This window comes from Bombina bombina, chromosome 5 (assembly GCF_027579735.1).
Source record: "Bombina bombina isolate aBomBom1 chromosome 5, aBomBom1.pri, whole genome shotgun sequence".
In the NCBI taxonomy this organism is placed as follows: domain Eukaryota; kingdom Metazoa; phylum Chordata; class Amphibia; order Anura; family Bombinatoridae; genus Bombina; species Bombina bombina.
The window spans coordinates 664,105,637-664,119,234 of NC_069503.1; positions in this window are offsets into that span (position 1 = coordinate 664,105,637).

Genomic DNA, 13,598 nt, shown 5'->3' on the forward strand with positions numbered 1-13,598 from the left:
AAGGCCAACACTAAGTCCATGCTAGACTTGGCTAGTTGGAAAGTCGACGCTTGAATTAGAATGTCGCCTAGATAAGGCACCACTGGTATGCCCCGTGGCCATAGAACTGACAGAAGGGACCCTAGCACCTTTGTGAAGATTTGTGGTGCCATGGCCAACCTGAAAGGAAGAGCCACAAACTGATAATGTCCAGAAAGGCGAACCTGAGGAACTGGTGATGATCTTTGTGGATAGGAATGTGTAGATACACATCCTTTAAGTCCACGGTGGTCATATATTGACCCTCCTGGATCAATGGTAAGATAGTCCGAATGGTCTCCATCTTGAAAGATGGGACTCTTAAGAATTGGTTTAGGATCTTGAGATCTAGAATTGGTATTAAAGTTCCCCCTTTTTTGGGAACCACAAACAGATTGGAGTAGAACCCCTGCCCCTGCTCTGCTTTTGGAACTGGGCAGATCACTGCCATGGTAAAAAGGTCTTATACACAGCGTAAGAACGGCTCTCTTTTTGTCGGGTTTACAGACAATTGAGAAAGATGGAACCTCCCCCTTGGAGGAGAATCCTTGAAATCTAGAAGGTATCCCTGGGTTACAATTTCTACTGCCCAGGAATCCTGAACGTCTCTTGCCCAGGCCTGAGCAAAGAGAGAGAGTCTGCCCCCTGCTTGATCCGGTCCCGGATCGGGGGCTACCCCTTCATGCTGACTTAGTGGCAGCAGCAGGCTTTTTGGCCTGTTTACCCTTGTTCCAAGCCTCATTAGGTCTCCAGGTTGGCTTGGATTGGCTTTGCAGCAGAGGAAGATGAAGTGGGACCACTCTTGAAGTTTTGAAAGGAACGAAAATTATTTTGTTTGGTCCTTGTCTTATTTGACTTATCTTGAGGGAGGGCATGACCCTTCCCTCCAGTAATGTCTGAAATGATCTCTTTCAGTGAAGGCCCGAATAGGGTATTATCTTTGACAGGGATGGACAAAAGCTTAGAATTAGATGACGCATCAGCTGCCCAGGACTTAAGCCATAACGCTCTACGCGCTAAAATGGCAAAACCTGAATTCTTTGCCGCTAACTTAGCAAGATGAAAAGCGGCGTCTGTAATAAAAGAATTAGCTAACTTAAGAGCCTTTATTATGTCCAGAATATCATCTAGTGTGGTCTCCATCTGAAGAGCCTCTTCTAGAGCCTCAAACCAAAAGGCAGTTGCAGTGGTTACAGGAACAATGCACGCTATAGGTTGAAGAAGAAAACCTTGATGAACAAAAATTTTCTTTAGGAGACCCTCTAATTTTTTATCCATAGGATCAATGAAAGCACAACAGTCTTCAATAGGTATAGTTGTACGCTTAGCCAGAGTAGAAATAGCTCCCTCCACCTTAGGGACCATCTGCCAAGAGTCCTTTATGGTGTCAGATATGGGAAACATTTTCTTAAAAACAGGAGGGGGAGCGAACGGAATACCTGGTCTATCCCACTCCTTAGTAACAATGTCTGAAATCCTCTTAGGGACCGGAAAAACATCAGTGTAAACAGGAACCTCTAAATATTTGTCCATTTTACACAATTTCTCTGGAACTACAATAGGGCCACAATCATCCAGAGTCGCTAAAACCTCCCTGAGCAATAAGGGGAGGTGCTCTAGCTTAAATTTAAATGCCGTCATATCTGAATCTGTCTGAGGGAACATCTTTCCTGAATCAGAAATCTCTCCCTCAGACAGCAAATCCCTCATCCCTACCTTAGTACATTGTGAGGGAATATCGGATATGGCTACTAAAGCATCAGAAGGCTCAGCATTTGTTCTTAACCCAGAGCTACTGCGCTTCCCTTGCAACCCTGGCAGTTTAGATAAAACCTCTGTGAGGGTAGTATTCATAACTGAAGCCATATCTTGCAAGGTGAAAGAATTAGATGCACTAGAAGTACTTGCGGTCGCTTGTGCAGGCGTTACTGGTTGTGACACTTGGGGAGAACTAGATGGCAAAACCTGATTTCCTTCTGTCTGAGAATCATCTAATGCCAATTTTTTATAAGTCAAAATATGCTGTTTGCAATTTATAGACATATCAGTACAAGTGGGACACATTCTAAGAGGAGGTTCCACAATGGCTTCAAAACAAATTGAGCAATGAGTTTCCTCAATGTCAGACATGTTTAACAGGCTAGTAATGAGTCAAGCAAGCTTGGAAAAATCTTTATTTAATGAAAAAAACACAATTTGCAAAAACGGTACTGTGCCTTTAAGAGCAAAGAAGGCATACACAAACTGCAAAACAGGTTAAAATTGCTTCAAATTTTTAATAGTGTACCCACTAAGCTTTAGAAGGATTGCACCACAAGTAAATAAGCAATAAACCCCCAGATGAAAAAACGAATTGATAAATGACTAAAACCAGTTAAAACCCCTATTAGCACCTTGCCACAGCTCTGCTGTGGCCCTACCTGCCCTTTTGGAGCGATAATATGAGGTTAAAGCTTCAATTAGGCCCTCAGAAGAATATCAGGACCTCTGGAGAAGTTGCTTGCTGCTTGATTGTATAACTAAATGTGCAACTGAGGCCTGAAAATAGGCCCCACCCACTGTGCTTGATGTTGCTGGAGCCTACACAAATCCAACAAACCTTGTCTGAAAGCCATGTGGGTTATAACAACTCCAAATAAGCCAAATGAACCCTCAAGCAAATGTCCCATCAAAATAAAAAACTTTACTCCCAGAACACACAAACGTTTGTCCCAATCTCTCATATACAAACTGAGTGCCCAAAAAATTAGCCCTTTATGCAAGCTAGCAAGAGACTCTTATAACACTAGGATTACTGCTTCCCCTTCCCCTAATGGGGATACTGTCAGCCTTTCTGAGTTAACACAGTCTCTGCAGAAAATATGACTGAACATACCTCATTGCTGTATAGCAAGAAACCGTTCCTCACACTGAAGTTTTCCTGTACTCCTCAGCTTCTGTGGGAACAGCAGTGAACCTTAGTTACAAATGCTAAGATCATAATCCTCCAGGCAGAAATCTTCATCTATGTCCTGCCTGAGAGTAAATAGTACAACACCGGTACCATTTAAAAATAACAAACACTTGATTGTAGATAAAATAAAACTAACAGCTTAACACCTCTTTCACTTTACCCTTCCTGCTTAGAGCCGGCAAAGAGAATGACTGGGGGGTGGAGTTAAGGGGGGAGCTATATAGACAGCTCTGCTGTGGTGCTCTCTTTGCCACTTCCTGTTAGGAAGGATAATATCCCACAAATAAGGATGAATCCGTGGACTCGGTACATCATGCAAAAGAAATACTTAATATTTGTATGCAGTATTAAAAAACTGAAAAAAAAACCCTGAAAAAACAGCTTCTACAGGCTAAAGTGAAATATATGTAGTATGACCTCCCCTTACACTTGAGAGATTGCAGGAACATTGCTCTCGTAAGCATAAATGGAATGGAACCCTGCTATCACCTGTATTTGTCCTACTATTTCATGTCAAAATGACTGCTGTGTCTATTACCACTAGGTTGGTGCAAGATATGCTTAAGAATTACATACACATGTGGTATGAGTTTACTAATAAGACCAATTTTCAATCACACCTTTCCATTCAAAATGTCAAAGATCACAGAATTTGATACTTTTACATCAGCAAGGCCAATCTCAAAGGGAAATCAGCAAACCAACTGGATACTCAATATGGGGCATTCAAGCTGTTTAAAGAAATTTGAAGAATCAGGAGAGGTCAAGGACAAAAATGGTTTACTATATTTTACAGTAATTTATCTTGATTGTTTAATTTGTGGATTTTGATTCCCTTTCATTAACTTTTTTTCCATTGGTTTTAGTTAATTGGATATAAAACAGTACTTCTTTAGTAATGGCAGTTATTACTTTACTTTAGATTAAAGTAACTATTAAAAGAAACATATTGTGTTAAAAATAAGCAAAGCATGTTTTTGTTTTCTTGCAAAATGAGCACCTGCAAATTCTCAGTCTATCGCCTGCACACAGCTAAACAAGGAAACAGACTTTGCAAAACTTAAGATTAAGGTCAAATGATTTATGCAGCAGATGTCCTATATTGATCATAGGCAATAAACTGACGAGCTATTTCATGGTATCTCCTAGCAACACTTCAAATAAACATTATACCTTTGTCTTCCTTTTGGGGCCTCCTCCTAGAGAGACTAGGCCAGGAAGTAAAGGGCACTGCATAAATTAAGTTAAAAAAAATATTTAAAGGTAAAATCCTTTTAAAATGATGAATAATACATATTGAAAATGATTTTTTATTAAGTATAAGCCACTGCTAGTGCTTTTTTTGTTCCTACAATGAAAAAGACTGTTTAACATCACTTTAATTTTCTTTTTCATATGTGAGTACATAGATAAATAGATGAATTATTCTAAAAAATATACAGATACAGTTGAAATATATTATATAGCATTTTATACATTATAACACAAAAGGAAAAATTGCTCATTTACAGACAAGCAGCAATATTTTATCTAATATAGGCATCAGTACAAAGCACACAAGTCATATATATGCCTCTGGCAACATATTTTCCTGTAATGGAGAAGACATTGGCTATTCAAAGCATTAGACTAGCAGAGTTTAAACACAATTCTTGTTTTCCATACACAATCAAGATGATTATTACAATCTATCTGAGAAATGAAATGCCTGCAGCAGATGTTGTCTGTGACATGTAAAATGCTGGGTAATTTTCTACAACAGCCTACAGAAAACAGAAACTGATGTAAGACATATATAATCTAACATGCCATTAGCTGACATAAACAGTGTTCACAAATTGGCATTACACATACTATATGCTTCAGAATCTAGCAAATCACCAACTTACGAAAATCTACACACTGACTAGTAATACTTGGAAATAAAGTGTATATATCAATGTAGCAAAAATAGAAACAATACATGGATATATATTAGAATATTTTATACTTTGTATCATCTTTTTGCAATTTTTAAGTAATGTTAAACCATTTCACTGCTGAGCTATTTCACACTGTTTAACTAACATCATTTTAACTCTGTTTTGCACTTGAATTTAACATCATTTCCTAAGGTGTTGCTTTGATATATACAGTGTGTATATATATATATATATATATATATATATATATATATATGTGTGTGTGTGTGTGTGTGTGTATATATATATATATATATATATATATGTGTGTGTGTGTGTATATATATATATATATATATATATATATATATATATATATATATATATATGTGTGTGTGTGTGTGTGTGTATATATGTATATATATATATATATATATATATATATATATATATATATATATATATATATATATATATATATATATATATATATATATATATAGTATATAAATACAGATACAGTACTGTCTTAGGCCACCATTAGATGTGTTGTTTTAGCAAAGTTGTAATGACCATTCATATTTATTTTTCAGTCTCTTCATTAAGACTCAAACATAAAATGCAGGAAAAATGTTCACAAAATATAAACAAAACAACAATTTTCAGAACAAAATGGCTTCTTCAAGCAGAAGTCTGTATTTAGTGGGACCTCCCTTGGCACTAAGCACATCTTAAAGGGACAGTCTAGGCCAAAATAAACTTTCATGATTCAGATAGGGCATGTAATTTTAAACAACTTTCCAATTTACTTTTATCACCAATTTTGCTTTGTTCTATAATAATAATAATAAAAGTTTTATTTTTTCAGCATGATAATGATCCTAAGCACTCTACTATTGCAGTGAAATCATATTTGGAGAGAAAAACAGCTGATACAACTCTGACAGTCCAAAAAAAAAAAAAAAAACCCAGACCTGAATATTATAAAGGCAGTAGGGGATCACCTGGACAGAGAAATAAATAAAAGATAACCTAAATCTAAAGAAGAACTCTGGGAAGTGCTGAAAGAAGACTACTTCAGAAAACTTCATTACAGTCTCCCCAAAAGAGTTTAAAGGGACAGTCTACACCAGAATTTTTATTGTTTTAAATGATAGATAATCCCTTTATTACCCATTCCCTAGTTTTGCATAACTAACACATTTATAATAATATACTTTTAACCTTTGTTATTATCTTGTATCTAAGCCTCTGCAAACTGCCCTTTTTTTCAGTCTAGCCAATCAGTGCCTGCTCCCAGATAACTTCTCGTGCACGAGCACAGTGTTATCTATATGAAATACGTGAACTAACACCCTCTAGTGGTGAAAAACTGTTAAAATGCAATCTGAAAGAGGTGGGCTTCAAGGTCTAAGAAATTAGCATATGAACCTCCTAGGTTAAGCTTTCAACTAAGAATACCAAGAGAACAAAGCAAAATTGGTGATAAAAGTAAGGGGTGACACTGTGACCTGGCAGGCAGAGACTTAAACGCACACGTGTGAAGGAAACTGACTGCTATTATTTAACACAGTCAAAAAAGTGTTTTTTTTTTTTTAAATCTACACTACTGTTACACCAGATATGAGTTGCACTGGGGTGACACTGTGCCCTGGCAGGCCCTGAAACGCACATGTGTGAAGGAAACTGACTGCTATTATTTCACAGTCAAAAAAGTGTTGTTTTTTTTAAATCTACACTACTGTTACACCAGATATGAGTTGCACTGGGGTGACACTGTGCCCTGGCAGGTAGGCCCTGAAACGCACACGTGTGAAGGAAACTGACTGCTATTATTTAACACAGTCAAAAAAGTGTTGTTGTTTTTTTTAAAATCTACACTACTGTTACACCAGATATGAGTTGCACTGGGGTGACACTGTGCCCTGGCAGGCAGGCACTGAAACGCACACTTGTGAAGGAAACTGACTTCTATTATTTAAAACAGTCAAAAAAGTGTTTTTTGTTTTTTTAATGTACACTACTGTTACACCAGATATGAGTGGTGGCACTGGGCAAGTGGGCACAGTATACGCTGTGAGCCTGACACACACGCTGGCAGGCAGGCAACTGCAATTAGATTACACAGGGAAAAAAAAGCAGACTGATGTTCTAGCCCTAAAAAGGGCTTTTTGGGGTGCTGTCCTTACAGCAGAGATCAGATGAGTCCTTCAGGACTGTAGTGGACACTGAATACACTAGCCTAGCTATCGATTTCCCTATTAAATCAGCAGCAGCTACACTGTCCCTCCTCTCTCTAAGAATGCAGCTTCCAAATGAATCTAAAATGGATACTGTCCAGGAGGTAGGAGGGTCTGGGAGGGAGGGTCTGCTGCTGATTGGCTGGAATGTGTCTGCTGACTGTGAGGTACAGGGTCAAAGTATTACTCAATGATGACGAATAGGGGGCGGATCGAACATTGCATATGTTCGCCCACCGCGGCGAATGCGAACAAGCTATGTTCGCCGGGAACTATTTGCCGGCGAACTATTCGCGACATCACTAGCGTTCAGGCTAAAAACCTTGCGTTATGCTCTATACTGACACAATCTATACCATCTTCTGAGAGCAGTAGTTATGGATTTTGTGTAACAAAAATGTTTCACAAAACTCATAACTAAAGTGTTACAAAGTACACTAACACCCATAAACTACCTATTAACCCTTAAACCACCACCCTCCCACATTGTGAACAATATATTAAACCTATTAACCCCTAAACCTAACACCCCCTAACTTTAAATTAAAATTACAATATAACTATATTTAAATAAATAAAAACTTACCTATGAAATAAAAATCAACCTAACATTAAACTATAAATTAACCTAACATTAATTACACAATAACCTAACAATTACAAAAATAATAAACACTAAATTACGAAAAATAAAAAACACTAAGCTTACAAAAAATATAAACAAAATTATCAAAAAATAAAAACAATTACACCTAATCTAATAGCCCTATAAAAATAAACCCCCCCCCCCCCCCAAAAAAAAAAGCAGCCCCTAACCTACAAAAGACTACTAATAGCCCTTAAAAGGGCCTTATGTAGGGCATTGCCCTTTTTTACCTGTAAAAAAATATAAAGTCCCCCCAAAAGTAAAACCCACCACCCAACCAACCCCCAAAAATAAAAAAAACCTAACTCTAAAAAATCCTAAACTACTGATTGCATACAGCTCTTTTTGACTGCCTTTAAAAGGGCATTCATCCCTTATCTAAAAAAAAAAAAACTCACCCAAAAAAAATTAACACTAACCCCAGAATATCTACTCATGGTTCCTGAAGTCCGGACATTCATCTTCATCCAGGCGGCGAGAAGTCTTCATCCAGGCGGCGACACCCTCATCCATCTCGGGGACGTCTTCTATCTTCATCCCGGTGGTGCAGAGCTATCCTGGAAGTGGATCCCATCCTGTACGGAGCGTCCTCATCATACAGTCACCGCTGTACACTGAAGTTGAATGCAAGGTAGCCATTTTAAAATGGCTTACCTTGCATTCCTATTGGCTGATTTGATTCTTCAAATTCAAATCAGCAAATAGGATGAGAGTTTCTTAAATCCTATTGGCTGTTCAAAACAGCCAATAGGATGAGAGCTACTGAAATCCTTTTGGCTGTTCAATAGGAATGCAAGGTATGCCATTTTGAAACAGCTACCTTGCATTCAACTTCAGTGTACTGCGGTGACCGTATGAAGAGAACACTCTGCGCAGGATGGGATCCACTTCTAGGATAGCTCCGCGACGCCGGGATGAAGAAAGAAGACGTTTCCGAGATGGATGAAGGTGTTGCCACCTGAATGAAGAATTCTCGCCACCTGGATGAAGATGGATGTCCAGACTTCAGGAACTGTGAGTAGATATTCTGGGGTTAGTGTTAGTTTCTTTTTTAGTTTTTTTTTGGGTGTTTTATTTTTTTTTAGATTAGGGATGGGCACTTGGAAAAGAGCTGAATGCCCTTTTAAGGGTAATGTCCATACAAATTACCATTTAGGGGCAATGGGTATTTAGGATTTTTTAGAGTTAGTTTTTTTATTTTGAGGGGTTTGTTGGGTGGTGGGTTTTACTGTTGGAGGGACTTTGTATTTTTTTTACAGGTAAAAGAGCTATTTAACTTTTTAAGGGCTATTGGTAGTTAATTGTAGGTTAGGGGGTGTTTTTATTTTGGGGCTTTTCTATTTTTATAGGGCTATTATGTTAGGTGTAATTTTTTTTATTTTTGATAATTTAATTTATTATTTTTTGTAAGCTTAGTGTTTATTATTTTTTTCCTAATTTATTGTTTATTATTTTTTTCTAATTTTAGATTTTTAAATTATTTTCGTAGTGTTAGTTTTTTTAAATTTGCAATTTAGGTTTTTAATTGGTAGTATTTTATTTTATTAGACTAGTTATGTTAGATTAATTTATAGTTTAATGTTTGGTTTATTTTTATCTCACAGGTAAGTTTTTATTTATTTTAAGATAGTTATATTGTAATTTTAATCTAAAGTTAGGGGGTGGTAGGTTTAGGGGTTAATAGTTTAATTTAGTGTTTTGTGATGTGGGGGGGGCTGGCGGTGTAGGGGTTAATAGGTATATTTAGTGGCAGTGATGTGGGGGGATGGCGGGTTAGGGGTTAATAGGTTCATTTAGTGGCGGCAATGTGGGGGGCCAGAGGTTTAGAGGTTAATAGGTTTATTTAGTAACAGCGATGTGGGAGCCAGAGGTTTAGGGGTCAATAGGTTTATTTAGTAACAGCGATGTGGGGGGCCCGAGGTTTAGGGATTAATAATTTAATTTAGTATTGGCGATGTCGGGAGCGGCGTATTAGGGGTTAATAACTTGTATTAGTGTTGGCGATGTTGGGAGCGGCGGATTAGGGGTGTTTAGACTTGGGGTTTATTTTATTGTTTAAAGGGACAGTAAACACCAGAATTTTTGTTGTTTAAAAAGGTAGATAATACCTTTATTACACATTCCCCAGTTTTGCATAACCAACACAGTTATAATATACTTTTTACCTCTGTGATTACCTTGTATCTATGCCTCTGCAAACTGCCCCCTTATTTCAGTTTTTTTGACAGACTTGCATTTGTAGCCAATCATTGCTGACACCTAGGAGCTTCACGTGCCTGAGGTCAATGTTATCTATATGAAACACATGAACTAAGGCCCTCTAGTGGTGAAAAACTGTCAAAATGCTTTCTGATTAGAGGCGGCCTTCAAGGTCTAAGAAATTAGCATATGAACCTCCTAGTTTTAGCTTTCAACTAAGAATACCAAGAGAACAAAGCAAAATTGGTAATAAAAGTACATTTTAAAGTTGTTTAAAATTACATGCCCTATTTAAATCATGAAAGTTTTTGTTTTACTTGACTGCTCCTTTAAACTTAACTTTTTCCCATAGACATCAATGGGGTTGCGCTACAGAGATTTTTCATTCCGCACTTCTATGTCTATGGGGAAAGCGTGCACAAGGACGTCAAATCAGCCTTTGGATTTTGTGCAGTATGAAGCTTAACGCCACCATATCACACGCACAAGGAGGCTTTTCTGTAACTCGTAATGGCAGAGCTATGGAGAGTGAAGTAACACAACTTTTTATGGCGTTTGTTTTGCACCCTGTTTAGCGCAAAACTCATAATCTAGGCGTGTGTTATCTAAGAAAAAGGGTAAAACCTAGAAGTCCCAAAGAGATGAGAGCAGCCTCCTATAGAAAGTAACACCAAGAAATCTACACAGAAACTTTCAAAACATTATCATAATTTGTAAAATCGCAAACTTAAAGGACATTGTACACTAGATTTTTCTTTGCATAAAGGTTTTCTAGATGATCTATTTATATAACCTATCCGGGAGTGTTTTTGTAACATTGTATAGTTTTGCTTATTTTTAAATAACATTGTGCTGATTTCCAGTCTCCTAAACAAGCCACAAAGTTTTAGATGTATACACAGATGTCCACAGATTCAAGCGTGTTACTGTTTGTCTAATGGGTCTTTTCATATGCAGGGAAGGGGGAGTATGGGCGCAATCTGATTTCCCAGTTCCTTTCACTGAGTATCCCAGCCTAACCTCATAAACAGTGTTAAACTGGGAGTTTCTAAAGAAATTTTTAAAAGTTTAATACTAGATTTTTATATCAGTATATGTGTATATTCTTTTTTTTTTATAGTAGTGTCTATTACATGCAGTTATATGAAAATCGCTGTATACTATCTATTTAAATGCACTGCTGTATACAAAATCTATATGCATTAAAAAGCAAATTGGAAAGTGCAAACCTTAAATGTAATCAAACTTAAAGGACAAAATCTGAGGTCTAAAGTAATATTAAGTATTTCAAAGCATGAAGTATACATTGCAGAAGACTCTCAAGTAAAGTAGTGCTATATTGCTTTGGGCTTGTTTGTCTCTCCTTCACACACTGAAATGCAAGAAATGCCAATCAAAGAAGTATAGCACAATCTGCCTTTGCAGAATCTTGTGATGGATGTTGCATTTCTGGAGGACCACATCAGATCATCTCATCTGAGTGGAGGACTTTAGATCATCAGCCCTATGAAAGAATACTGAAGTAGGCTCAGGAGCATGTATGTGTTTTCAGACATATATGACAACATGTTTGTAACAATGTTGTACATTTTTTGCTGGGGTATTTACAGAGCTGTACAGATATAAAATAAACTATTGGAATCCTTTGTTGAAGAGCATACCTAGAGCTGCTGATTGGTGGCTGCACATATATGTCTCTCGTCTTTGGTTTGCCAGGTGTGTTCAGCTAGCTCCCAGTAATGCATTGCCACTCCTTCAACAAAGGATACTTAATGAATGGAGCAAATTTGGTAACAAAAGTGAACTGGAATATTCTATCTGAATCATGAAAGATATATTTACGGTTTCATGTCCATTAAATTCAGTATTGATAATGATTTTTTTTTTGTTTATTATGAAATATATAAATGATTTATTAATTAACTAATAATATCAAATAATACCATAGTAAGCGCTGCCATGTTGTAACTTAGGTTTTCCTAGTTTTAAAAGCCTGTTATGTCTGCTGTGGTCATTTAAGCACAGTTATAAAATAATCAATAAAGTAACCATCTCACAGGGTTTAATGGTGCTTTAATAATATATTTTCAAATAAAGATAAACCAAAACATTTTTTTATAAAACTGTTGAGTCTGTAAAAGGTAGGCCAGAATGTGCAGGATTATTTTATAACAGTGTTTACATGTAGCTATTGTTTTACTTCACAAAGATGACATTACCAATAAACATTTGTTAATTATTAAGAATAAAAACAAAACATAGATAATAATAAAAAAACAAACTACAAACCCCTGATTGCATAAGTCTACATGCCCAATATTTTGCATTTATGACAGCAGCAAGTCTTTGTGCATAAATATATTTTACCTTTGCACATCTAGACTTCGGAATTTTATCCATCTCTTTGCAAAAAAGTTCCAAGTTCCATAAAATTGTGAAGGAAGTTCATGTGTATGCCTCTCTGACATTTACATTGTTGCTATTTCTGTCTTTACATTTCAAAAACCTGTAATTTCATAAGGGTGTATAGACTTTTTATATCCAATTTTGTACATTTCGATAAGAAATAACTAGCATAAATAGACAAGTATCATTAAAAAAATATATATTACAAGTTAGGTAAAAACATCTTGTCTTTCAATGCTTGTTACTGTACAGGTTTGAAAGAAATATTCAAATAGTATGACATATTGAGAGAACGATACTGGTTATGATTAACAGCACAATGTTTTACAGTCTTGGTGTATCATGGTGATGAGAAAGATAAAAGAAGACACAAAAAATAAAAAACTTAGCTAGTACTAAGAAAAAAATGGAACATTGAATTGTATTAAAGAGACACTAAAGTCAAAATTAAACTCTTATGATTCAAATAGAGTATGCATTTAATTAAATGCATTTTACTCCCATTATTACATTTTACAGTATTTTTGTATGCACACTTTCTGAGGCACCAGGTCCTACTGAATATGTCCAAGAGTTCACAGTGTATACATATATGAATCTATGATTTGCTGATGACTGGCACATGATACAAGAGGGAAAGGGAAATGGAAGGATTTTTAAATTTGTCCGAAAAACAAAAATGCTGTTAATTTGAAATTCAGAGTGTTAAGGCATTGACTCTTTATAATGGATTTGATAATTATGCAATTCTAATATTTTTAAAGGCCATTTGACAGTCAACTGTGATCTGTTGTGGGTATATTAATTAGTTCAGCATGAAAAGAGCTTTCCTGGAGCATCTCAGTCCCTGGTACTGCAACTGAAGCAAACAATCAACTATGGGTGGCAAGGCACTGTCAAAAGATCTCTGTGATAAAGTTGTGGACAGACACAAGTCAGGAGATGGATAGAAGAAAATATGAAAGGCTTTAGAAGCACAGTGAAGTCTATTATTAAGAAGTGGAAGATATTTGTACAACACAGACCCTCTCTTGACCAGGATGTCACTCCAAACTAGACGAAAGAGCCCGTAGGAAACTATTCAGAAAGGTTACCAAGAGGCCCACAGCAACTCTGAAGCAGTTGCAGAAATTTATGACAAAGTGTGGTCATTGTGTGCATGTGACAACAATATCACAAATTCTACACAAATGTGGTTTGTATGGGAGGGTTGCATGAAAAAAGACACTCCTCAA